Genomic DNA, 12,021 nt, shown 5'->3' with positions numbered 1-12,021 from the left:
TTAATTGCCAATTCTTACTAATTGTGTGTAGTGCTCGTTTTTAAAACTCTACTTTATTTGGGGTATCGAGGCCTCAACCTTTCTTCCAACCTCCCAACTCTGTGGAGGAAAGAGAAAGTTAGTGGCGAGAGAGGTAAAAGATTTTACTTTACTTCTGTACTTCTCCCAGCTGTTTAGGGTCAAGGGTTTCTTTTAGGGCTCTATCCCAATCTCCACCAACAGCAAATGCAGACAGCAGTCTCCTCCGTGCCTCTGCACCCTGAAGCACTTCTGTCTGTCTGTCTGCTCCACACTGCTACAAGCCAGATGCCAACACTGCATACCACAGCTTCTCTGCTCTCATATTTATACTCTCAGAGTCCTAGACCACGCCCCTCTCCACACAAGAAAATTAGCAGGTGTGGACAAACTATAACCCAACTAAAATCCCACGCTTGGGATTAAAACAAAAATATATTTCCATAACATAACTGAGTTTACAAAAACTCAAAACTTCCATTACAATTGTGTCTTATAAGGTGGACACTTTCCATTTCATTCTAGCATTTTTAACTATCCTAAACAATTGTGCGCTGTCGAAACCTTTCTCTACTCACAGTGTCTGATTTAAGTTTGCTCCTAGTGTTATGGGCATTTCCAGGAAGTTGGTTAGAAGTGCATGACCTCTGGTCCTATATACAAACTAACTGGGTTGAATTTTCTCTTTAATAAGATTGCCTTGGGTGACTGGCATGTTCATTAAAATTTCAGGAGTACTAGGCAGCAAATCCCTTAAAGCATGAGTATGTTAACCTCTCCCCACACTGCATTAATAAATCTACCCAAGTTGAAACTCCAGTTTCAGTTCCAAGTCAGAAATGAATTCAGAGAACTCTGAAGATGGAAGATGCTGCTTTAAGACAGGGTCTAGCAATGTAGCCAAGGTTGGCCTCAAATGGAGTTGTGTTTTATACTGTTTTCTTCCTTTCCTGCTTCTATCTCCATGGTGGTGGGAACTTGGAGAAAAGGAATATGTTTAGATTGCCTAAAATCCATGTTGCATCCAAATACTTGTTTTTAATGAGGCATGCTGGGTTCTGCTGGAAACTGGGTCAACCTCCCGTTGCACAGTCCCTTGCTCAAATGGACATGGTTTAACCTTGTCTCTGCTGACCTCTTAGGCCCCCAACTCCCAAGGAAGAATACCTTGTCTTCTTGCTGTTAGAATTTCCTTTCTCTGTGTCAAACAATTCAAACCTGGACAGCACTTTCGGCCAGTCAAATGGTGAGAAATATCACACCCTCACCAGGTCAAATGGGAAAGTGCACTTTAATTCAGTTCCACCCATCTTTGGCCAGCAGTTTCTCTTCAAGTCTCTCTCCTCCTTTTTGGTAAGTACTGGGTGATACTGATAAATCTGCCTACGGATGAGATTACAGTCCCTAATCTCATTCAATAGTTGATGCTATTGAAGCCTTAGTCACCTATCATGGAATGAAATGGGATAAAGGAGGAGGAAAGAAAAAGATGGCATCGAGGAAGACATGGCTTCAGGGATACAGAGACAGAACACTAGTTTGAGGCCAGCCTGGGCTACATACTGAGACTTGTTCAAAAAGAGTCAGCAGCTGGAGATGTATTTCAGGGGTAGAGTGCTTTGGTCCTTAGTGCATGTACACACACACACACACACACACACACACACACACACAGACATGGAGGAAGAGGAGGAGCAGGTTTCTGGTATGAATATTGGCAGTTATTCATGAGCTATTCAGTGTTCTTTGTTTGCTCCTTTGGACTTCGCTCAGCTGCATATGCTAGCGGTCACTTCCTCTGTCACAGTGTTACACACATTACACAGGTGACAGCCTTCTCCATCAGTGTTACACATTCTTCCACAGTGACATCTACTTCAGGTTACACACTCCTACACAGGGGGTAGATTTATCTGTTCACAGTGACGCAAGTCTTACATAGGTGGTGACTTTATTATCGTCACATGTTCTTATCCAGGTAGGGCTTCTTAACCTGCTATAATGTTCTGCATTCTCATCAATTCTCAAATACTATTAGGACAATGGTACTAGCACATGGCCTTTCCCCCAATGAATTCCAGTTTATCCCTCCTTTATACTTTTATATACATTTCTAAAGCTTCTTGACAAACTGCCTCCAATCATAGTTTGGGGATATAAAATTTTTTCTAACATGTTTTACCTCTAATCTCATTCACTCTATTACTGATTCACTCCAGGTATTGAAATAAATGCTGTAAATTAATAAAACAACAGGTCCTTTCCTGAATCACCTGGTAATAGGGGAGATGGTTAAAGTAAGACACTGAACATTAAACAAATACATATGCAATTACAAAGCATTATGGGAGAAACAGTAAATAGAGAAACTGTGGGTACTGTGTAGGTAGAGTAGGAATACTTAAATAATGTACCAAGATCTTTTGACACTTGAACATTGAGGAGGCAGGCTTAAGAATAGGTACAGCAGCAGCCAGGCAAGGTCACACAGCAGCGCCTCTGTCAAAGGCTGAAGTGGGCGGCGATTAACAAAGAATTCAAAGATGTTTCTGGAATGTCATAGGAGCCAATGGTAAGCAATGAGCTTGGAGGGTAGGCAAGGGGCAGATCAAATAGGGTATTATGACCATGATTAAGCATTCAAATGAACTGCAAATGAGGGTTTTAGAAGGAACACAATGTGATTTCTTTCTCTTCTCTCTTCCTCTCCCTCTCATACACACACACACACACACACACACACACACACACACACACACTTTAAAAAACAAACAAACAAAAAAAACAGGGTCCTGCTAGGTAGGCTAAACTGACCTTGAACTCATCATCGTTCTGTCTTGGCCTCCCCAGTGCTAGGATTACAAGCATGTATCACTATTAACCACTTGCAGTTTCAAAATATTCTTGTTTTATGGGGCATACTTGAGACAGCCAAGAAGACATCAAGTTAGTACTTGGACATATGTGCATGAAAACTGAGGGAGAGGAGGAGCTGCAGTCAAAATGCTTGAGTCAATGTAACCATTCCTAGGGCTTCAGTGACAGACTGCAAAGAGAGACAAGCCACAATTCTCCAAAATACTCTCTTTATTTTTTAATCTTATAGGTAATACTCTGAAACTCTGGGGAATTACTTGACTCTTGGTGTCCCTCATCTTTATGGAAATTAGCAACATTTTAAGCCTATACTTTTGACTATGAATCCATACTACATTCATTACTGAAATTCCATCTTAAAAGCACTAGAAAGAATCTGAGTAACGGAGCCATGAAAAACTTAAAAACGTAACAGTACTATTTTGCATGCCTGATGCTTCCAACTCACCTAAAATATGATAAAACTAGGAATGCTAATGGCAGATGTGAATGATACTATGAAAGAGCATACATTATTTTGTGACTAGTGGGACATACAGAGCTAGGGAAAGATTCTGAACAACAACAACAACAACAAAAAAAAAAATGGGAGGAGACTCTGGTTTTTAAAAGTGGCCAACCAATATCCCTGAGTACAATAGTGGCACACATATACCGGCCAAAACCCAAGAGCTCTGTAGCTCCTCAAGGGGGCTTAAGGCCCACTGAACAAGAAGGAAATCATTGTAAGTATTGGAAACCTAGCCAATTACCTGGTGTTGGTGATGTCATGGATCTTGAAGGAGAAGCTCCAACTGCCACATTACTGATACAGCAAATCCTAACTACATTCCAATATTAATCCTTATACCCTCAGATAAAGATAGATCTCACCCTTCATCAAAGAAACTTTTCCGCACCAAATGGAGACCATTCCAGAAAACTGCATCAAATGCAGAGAATAAGGACTATGTGGTGTGCTCAGCCCCAACTGATACATCTACAATCCAGCTCCTGTATCTAAGCCTCTTGGATCACAGTGGATCAAGAGGCAGGAGATTATAAGACACAGGAGGACAGGAAGTTTGCTCTGAGATGGTTTCCTAGGAAGGTCAGAGAAGCTACACCCATGACGTCTCAACAGTATGGCTGCCTAAACAAGACTGGAACAAGGAAGACACCAATAGACATGCTAACATGGAAGGAGTAAATCTCATGGGGTCTCAACTCTTGACAAAGAACTGAAGGCAAAATTGGTGCCAAAATTGGGAAAATAGTCTTCCCCAGAGAAGAGCCCCTAAATTGGTTATCCAATATCAAGTGGTCAGCCCTGAAATTATATCCACACCGGTGACATTATAGAAACTAAAGGGCTGTATTTATATATTTAGGAACACACACCTAATTAGAGAAATACAGGCCATGATTTTGAGAGAGAGCAAGGTGGGATGCACAGGAAGGCTTGGAGGGAAGAAAGGAAATGGGGAGAATGATGTAACTATATTTTAATAGCAAAATTTAAAGTGGCCAATACTTGACATAGGCTTTACATAGCAGGTAGTGTTAATACACAGTTGCCTCTCAATTGTCCTATGAACGGACACTATTATCTTCATTTTACAGATGAATAATTTGATGGTGAAATCAGTTGAAAAGCGAATTGGAAACAGTTTAAATGACAGTAAGGCACATGGGAGTGTCACAGTACATAACTAATACATGTGGTGCTAAAGGCAGGGGTTTAGAACTGGGAACCTAGATTTAGGATTTATTAAACTATGAGGCAAAATTTTTATTTGATGGGAACACAGAATGTTAAAATTGGGGAGAAAAAACTTTTTTCCCTCTTTCCCTTGGAGAGAATGTGGGGGGAAAGTTGTAAGCTGAACCGTGGGAAATATTCAGTGACAGAGGACTGAGCAGAAAATCAAGGGATTATCAACAGGTCATGGTAAATAATTAAACACAGAATGTGAGAGAGGGAGGAGTAAGAGGTGACTAAGAGGACAATGAAACCATTAAAAGGGGCAAAGGTCATTTCTGAAGATTATATATGTACTAAAATATAAAAACGGACTATTTCTAGAATAAAGCCTAAACTAGGGAATAAAACCCAGGAAAAGCACACAAACTCTCCTGTCTGGCTGCGACTTTCTTCATCAGCACTCTTAACCTTACTTCCTTTTTTTAAAACTCCCTACCAGTGATCAAGATACTAACTTGTAGGTGGCAGAAAAGCTGCCATTGGTTTAAACAATAAAACAAACACATTCAGGAATTTATTGATTAATTTAACTGAAATTTCCAGAGGAATCTCGCCCACATTGATTGATTTCAGGGCTCAAATATCTAGGTTACATCTCCATCTTTGAATCAGCTTTTTTTTTTTTTTCTTTTTTCTTCGTGGTGCCTTCTTTTTCACTAGTCACACAGGAAAAGGCTTTATTTTTCCAGATTCAAATCCATTAAACAGTCTTCTTGGCAGTAACTGCCAGCCTGAGAGAGAACTCAAACAAGGTTTCCTCTTTCCTAGCGTCTGGCCTGGACCACAGGGACTGAGTGGAGAATGGGTAAGTTCTTCAAAGGAAATGAATCAGAGCAGCAGATGAATGTGAACAGCAGAAATGTACATTAGGAGCCTTTCGATGGCTTAAATGGACTAAGAATGCTCCAAGGAAAAGCTTCCTTGACAGGCTCTGGCTGTGTAGCTCAAATTAGCAGAGAATTTGGATTCTCCTTCCTCAGTGTTCACATTGCTGGAGAACGCAGTTAAATTCCCTAGTTTTAAAGTTCTTTTAAACGTACACCAAGAATTCAATTTTACTGAGGATTACCTTGGAGGATTTTGGAGCTAAAGAGTACATGTTTGCTTATTTCCTTCTGTTTCGTGTCCAAACTGATTTTTAAAAGAAATTGCTAGGAATTAGGACTGCAAGGGCATCTTTCTTTCCCAGTAATTCAGATGCAGTGGCCAAGAAACCAGTGTAAACTAGGGTCCTGGTTCATCGCTAGCGCCATGCTCATCTCTTACGGCGTCTCCTGCCAGGAGCAAACCCATCCCGACCTTTTGCCTTCCCGGCTGCAGCCGAGGTCACTCGGGTCGTCCGAGCCCACCTCCGGGGAGCAGCCGGCCTAGGGCGTCCCTAGGAGTCGGGGAACCGAGCGCCCGACAGTCCACGCACCTCCGGGAGAGGAAGCCGAGCACGGGGTTGGAGAAGTCTAACTTGGCCTAAGACCGAGCTCTCCCTGCCTTCCCAGGGAACAGAGGCGCCTCTCCGGCCGCCCGCTCCCACCGAAGGGGAGCGCCGCAACCCGGGGGACCGCGGGCAGCCCAAGCCGCAGCCGGCGGCCGCACCCTCCGCTAGGCCCCGCCTCCCGGGCCGCGCCGCGCCGCCAAGGGGGCCCCGGGGCATCCCGGCTTCCCCGTGGCGGCCGCAGAGCGAGCTCGCGGCGGCCTGCGGGAGTGGGGTTTCCTCGGCCGCCCGGGATCCCCAGGCACAGCGCGGCGCGGCTCCGGGCTGCCCAACGGGGGGGGGAGAAGTCGCATGCGCGCCGGGACGCGCCGGGGAAAGGCGGCCGCGAGGGGAGGGGCGAGCGCAGAGCCCGGCCGGCCGCGAAGCCCCGCGCCCACGACGCATGCGCCGGGAGCGAGCGCAATCACGGACTCGGCCGGCGGCTACCGGCCGGAGAGAGGAAACCCCGGCCGGCGAGAGCGCGAAGGAAACCTGGCCGCCGCCGCCGCCGCGCGCGCTCCCGGTGAGTGCGCCCCGCCGGGTGGGCCCCCCGGCCCGGAGCGCGGCAGGCGGCTGCCCTCGGCGGCGCATGCGTGCTCCCGGGGCCGGTGGAGGAGGGGAGGGAGCCGGGAGGGGGAGGAGCGCGGCGGTAGCGGTGAATTTGGAGGGGTGGGTTGGGGGCGCGCACTCGCCGCCCCAGGCGCTGCGGGCTCCGGGAGCCGCGGCGTTTCCCCGGTCGTCGCGGCCCGGCGGTCGCGAGTCCCGGCGGCCGGCGTCCCGGGTGAGGGGAGGGAGGAAGCTGGAGCCCCGAGCGGCCGCGCGGTAAGAAGGCGGGCGAGCGCGGGTGCGGGAGCCCGGGGGCGGCGTGTCGGGTCGGGGCCGGGGGGGGGGGGGGGTGGTCGGCGGCCGCGCCGGGAGGCGGGAGCGGCGGCCCGGGCTCGGGCGACGCGGGGAGCGCGGGGCTGGCAACAGTCGCGCTCGGCCGGGCCTGCGCGAGCCGTCCCCCTGGGCCGCCGGGGTTACCTGCGGGGCAGGGGGGCGCGGTGGGTCCGGAGGCCCAGGGGGCGCCGGGGGCGGCTGCGCGCCCGAGGCCGGGCGCCCGTGCAGGCCGAGTCGGCCGCCGGGAGCGCCCGCGCCCGGGACCCGCTAGGCCTTGTGACCCACTTTATTCCTGTCACCACTCGGGCACGTTTGGAGCGGCGCCCAATGGGGCGCTGGGGCGGCCAGCTCCTCCGCGGAGCCCCCGCCCTCGCGGCGGCCGGCGCGCGCCGGGTTCCGCGGTCCGAGCGGCCGCCGCCGCCGCCCAGGGCTGGTTCCGTTAGTGGTCGTGGTTCCGGGGCTCGGGCCGCGGGCTGCGCTGGGCCCCGGGCGTCCGAGTGGAGCGGTGCGCGGCGCCCGGCCCGCGCCGCCTGCGGAGCTGACCGCCCCGGACGAGGTCCTGCCTCGACCGATCAGCGCCGAGAAGTTTATATTCCAGTGGGTGTCTTCTGCCGCCGTGGAGGTCCGAGGCAGTCAGCAGAATCCTGAGGGATGAACAGCTTTGGCCTCTGGCCTGGCAGATGACAGATCAAGTTGGGGTGTTTTGATACTAGAATGCCGCACCACACGCATCTTGGAAGGCTCTCTAGACGCTTTAAAGACAACAGCAACAGCAAACCCCGGTGTTTTCTTTTGCAGTGAAAGAAAAGCACAAGAAGAAACTTTTACAGGCGATGTTGATTTGACAAGGACACTGATCCCCGAAATCACAGGAAAGGTAATTTCGCTCGATTGCTTTGTCATTGTAGTTTTTAATAGCCATTAGAGAAGAAAGATTGCAGACCATTTCTTTCCATTAAAAAAATTAATTAATTTTAAAAGAAATTAATAGGCTATAACTTAATTCGTGGCTGTCTCTGAATCGTATCTCACGGAACACTTCAGATGTGGTTTATTTTAAAGTTGTAGGGGAAAGGAACATGCGCCAAGTAGTTTACTGACTGGAGTGCCATTGGCTAGCTTGCAGGGCTAGCCATGATCATCTATGAAAACAATAAAACAAAAGTTTGTCGTGAAGTGAAAAAAAAAAAAAAAAGCAAGAAGTAGAAGTGTGACTTGTGTGCTGTTTTAGGTGTTAGGGGAAGAGTGTAGTAACTGTAAGATTGGTATTGCTCTTCTATTTAGGGAAGACCTAGAGTAATACTAGAAAACCAGTAATTATGGCAAAGGGAAAAGTGATCCGAAAACGAAACGGTGGAAAATGAAGTGTTTGGTCCATTGTGTATAGGCTTCATTTTTAAAGATGTTTTATGGATTTATAAACTGACCAGAAATTGCTTAAAATGATTTGTATGCTGTTGGTTTTCTATTTTGTAGGGAATTTTGACCATTTTTGGTATTTCTCTTAATGTGTGAAAGAATAAGCTGGAGAAAAATGTAGGATGAATTTGCTGGCTGTTCACACTTTATGCTGCTGAGGTCACAGGTGAATTGAGCACTGAAAGTTTTGACTTGCTAACACCTAGTCGTAACTGCATTTGGCATCACAGTTGGAATATGCTGCTTTGATCGCACAGTGTCTCTGTTTTACTCTTTGTAGAAACTACAGTTTATGTATATTTTTTTCCTTTGCTTGATCCCGACCTCAAAGTCTAAGCACTCTATTTACAATGGTAATAAACTAGATTGTTTAGCTTAGTGTGCTTTTCTGGTGGGAAGCTATTATTTCCTTTCAGGAAGTCAGGTATGAACCCCAGTGAAATATAAATGTGTATATGTGAGTGTGTGTGTGTCTGTCTGTCTGTGTGGTTATTTCTCAGAAAATGAAATGCAGAATTAGATGTTCGAAACTAAACGTTTTTATGATAACAGGTTGTGCAAACATGAATTAATGCTTCTTTTAGTTCTGCCAGCAGCCTAACCTTTGCGGCGAGGCTAAGGTTGAAAGGGTGTTGTGAGAGTGGCTGCAATTTTAGGGAGGGAATACTCATAAACTCCCTCTAGTGACAGTAATATTTTTATGGGAACTAGTTGCGTAGGCATTTTAATTAATATTACTAGTATTTTTTGTTTTGTCAGCCAGGATATTTGTTTTGTTTTTGATTGATGCAGGTTTATGACAGCCACTCTAGTGAAAATAGCATTTATTTTTCACTTGAATTTCATATATGTAGAGCTTTCCAATCTTTTTAACAGATGAATCACTTGTATCAGTGAAGGCTGTCTTCTGTCTTTGTTGTTGTTGAGATAGAATCTCATGCTGTTATCTAACCCTGGAATTTACTCTGTAGTCTGGACTGGCCTTTAACTGATGATAATTCTCCTGCCTCAGCTTTCTGGGTACTAGGATTATAGGTATGTTCCACCCAGTGAATATATATTTCTACTTGTACCTTATATGTTTCTCCAGACATTTTGTAGTAACAATTGGATGTGTAGCTTTCTACATCTTTTTCTGTGAATTTGTAAATATGTAAATTTTTAGCCTTCACTGAATTATTGATCTTGTTTTGTGGTAGTTTTTTTTGGGGGGGGGGCTGTCTTAGCATGTAGTTGAGACTGGTGTTGAGCTAGAGAACCTCCTACCTTACTTACTCAACCTTTTGAGTGTTTGGTTATGCTTGGCCAATTGTTGAGTCCTTGAGTCATTGTTCTGCCATTTTGCCTGTACTGTACCACCATGCCCATCAAATTCTCTGCTTTTTAAAAGAGTTTATATTTAATCTGATATTTAATTTTTAAGTATTAAATAGTAGAAAATAGAAGTAGAAGTGGATTCCTTTTATGTTTCAGTGGTGTTGGATTGTTTTGAGTCTTGCTGTGTATTCCATGTTTGCTTGTCCTCTCAGTCCTTCTGCTCCAGCTTCTCTAGTCCTGGGAATACAGGGGTACACCATATCTGGCTCTAAAGGTTTTGTACTTAGAAAATGAGAAGCACAAATTAAGTTGTACCTGTAGGTTAAACAATTTGCCTGGCTAAGAATTGATCATTTCATTGAAATATACTTTAATGTAAAGTAGTTAACTTTCTTTACTTTCGACCCTCAGTTATATATAAATGTAGCACATTTCAGTAAGGAAATTTGGGAAAAGCAGAGACAACAAAAAAGCACAGATTAAGAATTTAAAATGCTCCTGAGATTCCTGTCACCCAGAGCAGCCATTGTTAGTCTTCCGGGTACCCGGTCCTCCATTCTGCATGAGCACTGTGTGCGTCTACACACCCACGTCTGGCAGCATAGACCCACAGCATTCACCACCGCGCAGGCGCTTCTCTTTAACGACGACTCAGCAGCGTATTTTCATGTCAGTGTTTTTCTGCAGTGTTACTTTTTAATATGTCTGTTATCCATGTTTTTTATATAATTAACTACGTTTGCTGTTGGACACATACATTTTTAATTTTTAAGAATAAGGGTAATTGTTCCTTGATAGTTTTGATAGTCTTAAGAATTAGAATGCAAGTAAGATGATACTGAATTTGTGTTGATAAGCAAATTAAACAGGTTTTGTACTTTTTTGTTGGAAAAGTATGACAGTATATAATTAGTTAACAATAACAATAGTGAAGTAAATACAAGATTTTTGTAGTGTATTTTTTTTAATTTATGTTTTGTTTTGAAACATTTCACATTATATTTTATGAGCATAAATCAATAGGGGATTTGGTTTTCTTTTTGGTGCTGAGGATGAAATCTAGGGCCTTTCATATGCTGGGTGAATGGGGCTCTACCATCAAGAATGGGGCTGCTTTGCTGGTCCGCCATTCATTGGTCTGCTTCTGGTTTTTTTATCTGTTTGTTATTACCCATGTGGCTATATGATTCTGCCATGCTTTAAAAATAAATTGTTTCTTTGCAGTCACTGGCAGAATATTGGTTGTAATATTACTTTTGTCCTTTTGGTATCTTTAGAAAATACAGTGAGTCTAGTATCCATGTAACGTCTAGGCTAGTGGTTCTCAACCTTCCTGATGCTGTGACCCTTTAATACAGGGCCTCGTGTTGTAGTGACCCCAACTATAAAATTATTTTACTGCTTTTTCATGACTGTAATTTTGCTACTGTTATGAATGATAATGTAAATACTTGGTGCTTTTCGATGGCCTTAGATGACCCTTGCGAAAGTGTCATTTGGCCCCCAAAGGCTCAAGATCCCAGATTGAGAACCACTGCTCTATATCATTTACTGTCTATATCATTCCTGATCTAGTAATTTGAATATTCTTTTTTCTTTAGCAGCCTACCTAGATAGTTATTAATTTACTGGGATTATCATAGCTAACCTCTAGTTAGTTAAACTAGATTTCCTCTACCTGTTTTAAAGACCTGTTTCTTTTTTGTTGATTATTATTTACTTTAGTTATAAATTTATATTCCTTAATCTCTCAAGTTGGAAGTGAAATCATTTGGTTTTTCACTGTAAGCACACTAGAAATTCTGACTGCTTAAAATGTTTACTTCTAGATTTTTCTGTTTTGGGGGCTGGGATTCTATTTTTCAGGTTAGCCTCTAATCCCTAGCTGAGAGGATCAGTTTGGGTTTTTTTTTTTTTTTTTCCACTCTTATGAGTATCTGGGACAATAGGCAAACACAGTTGTGTCTGGCTTCTGGTATCTCTTTGATCTGAGATTATTGAGAAGTTTGTTAGTTTCCAAATATTTGAGGATTTTCCAGAGATCATTCCACTAATCTAATTCCAGTGAGATGAAATTGTTTTCATTTCACTGAACTTTATTTTATAGCTCCAAATACGATCTTGGCAAATGTCTTATATATATTTGAAAAGAATGTTGTTGGGTACAGTGTTCTGTTAAATACCAGTTAGGTCAAGTTGGTCTGTTGTTTTACTTATGGCTAATTATTTTTGAATGAATGTCAGACCTGGTATTTTCTGCCAGACAGTATGTTAGCTTTTTCATTGCTGTGACAAAATT

At 44.3% G+C, this 12,021-nt stretch overlaps 1 protein-coding gene across 8 annotated transcripts in view; it reads left to right on the top strand.

The window, feature by feature from the left end:
* Window positions 1-6,365: 6,365 nt before the first annotated feature.
* The window catches only part of Clock (clock circadian regulator), an 87,269-nt gene continuing 81,613 nt past the window's right edge, over window positions 6,366-12,021 (top strand). For 5 of the 8 annotated variants that reach the window (XM_060380777.1, XM_060380780.1, XM_060380779.1 and 2 more), the window contains exons 1-2: window positions 6,727-6,929; window positions 7,785-7,863. The gene's annotated coding sequence lies outside the window, so the exon portion shown is untranslated. Of the gene's footprint in view, window positions 6,631-6,726; window positions 6,930-7,784; window positions 7,864-12,021 lie in introns of those variants that run through there. The other 3 variants (XM_060380778.1, XM_060380776.1, XM_021650886.2) reach the window with 3 other exon arrangements.

Source organism: Meriones unguiculatus, chromosome 3 (assembly GCF_030254825.1).
Source record: "Meriones unguiculatus strain TT.TT164.6M chromosome 3, Bangor_MerUng_6.1, whole genome shotgun sequence".
In the NCBI taxonomy this organism is placed as follows: Eukaryota; Metazoa; Chordata; class Mammalia; order Rodentia; family Muridae; genus Meriones; species Meriones unguiculatus.
The sequence above is the reverse complement of the archived record's forward strand: the minus strand, read 5'-3'. Positions and strand labels throughout refer to the sequence as shown.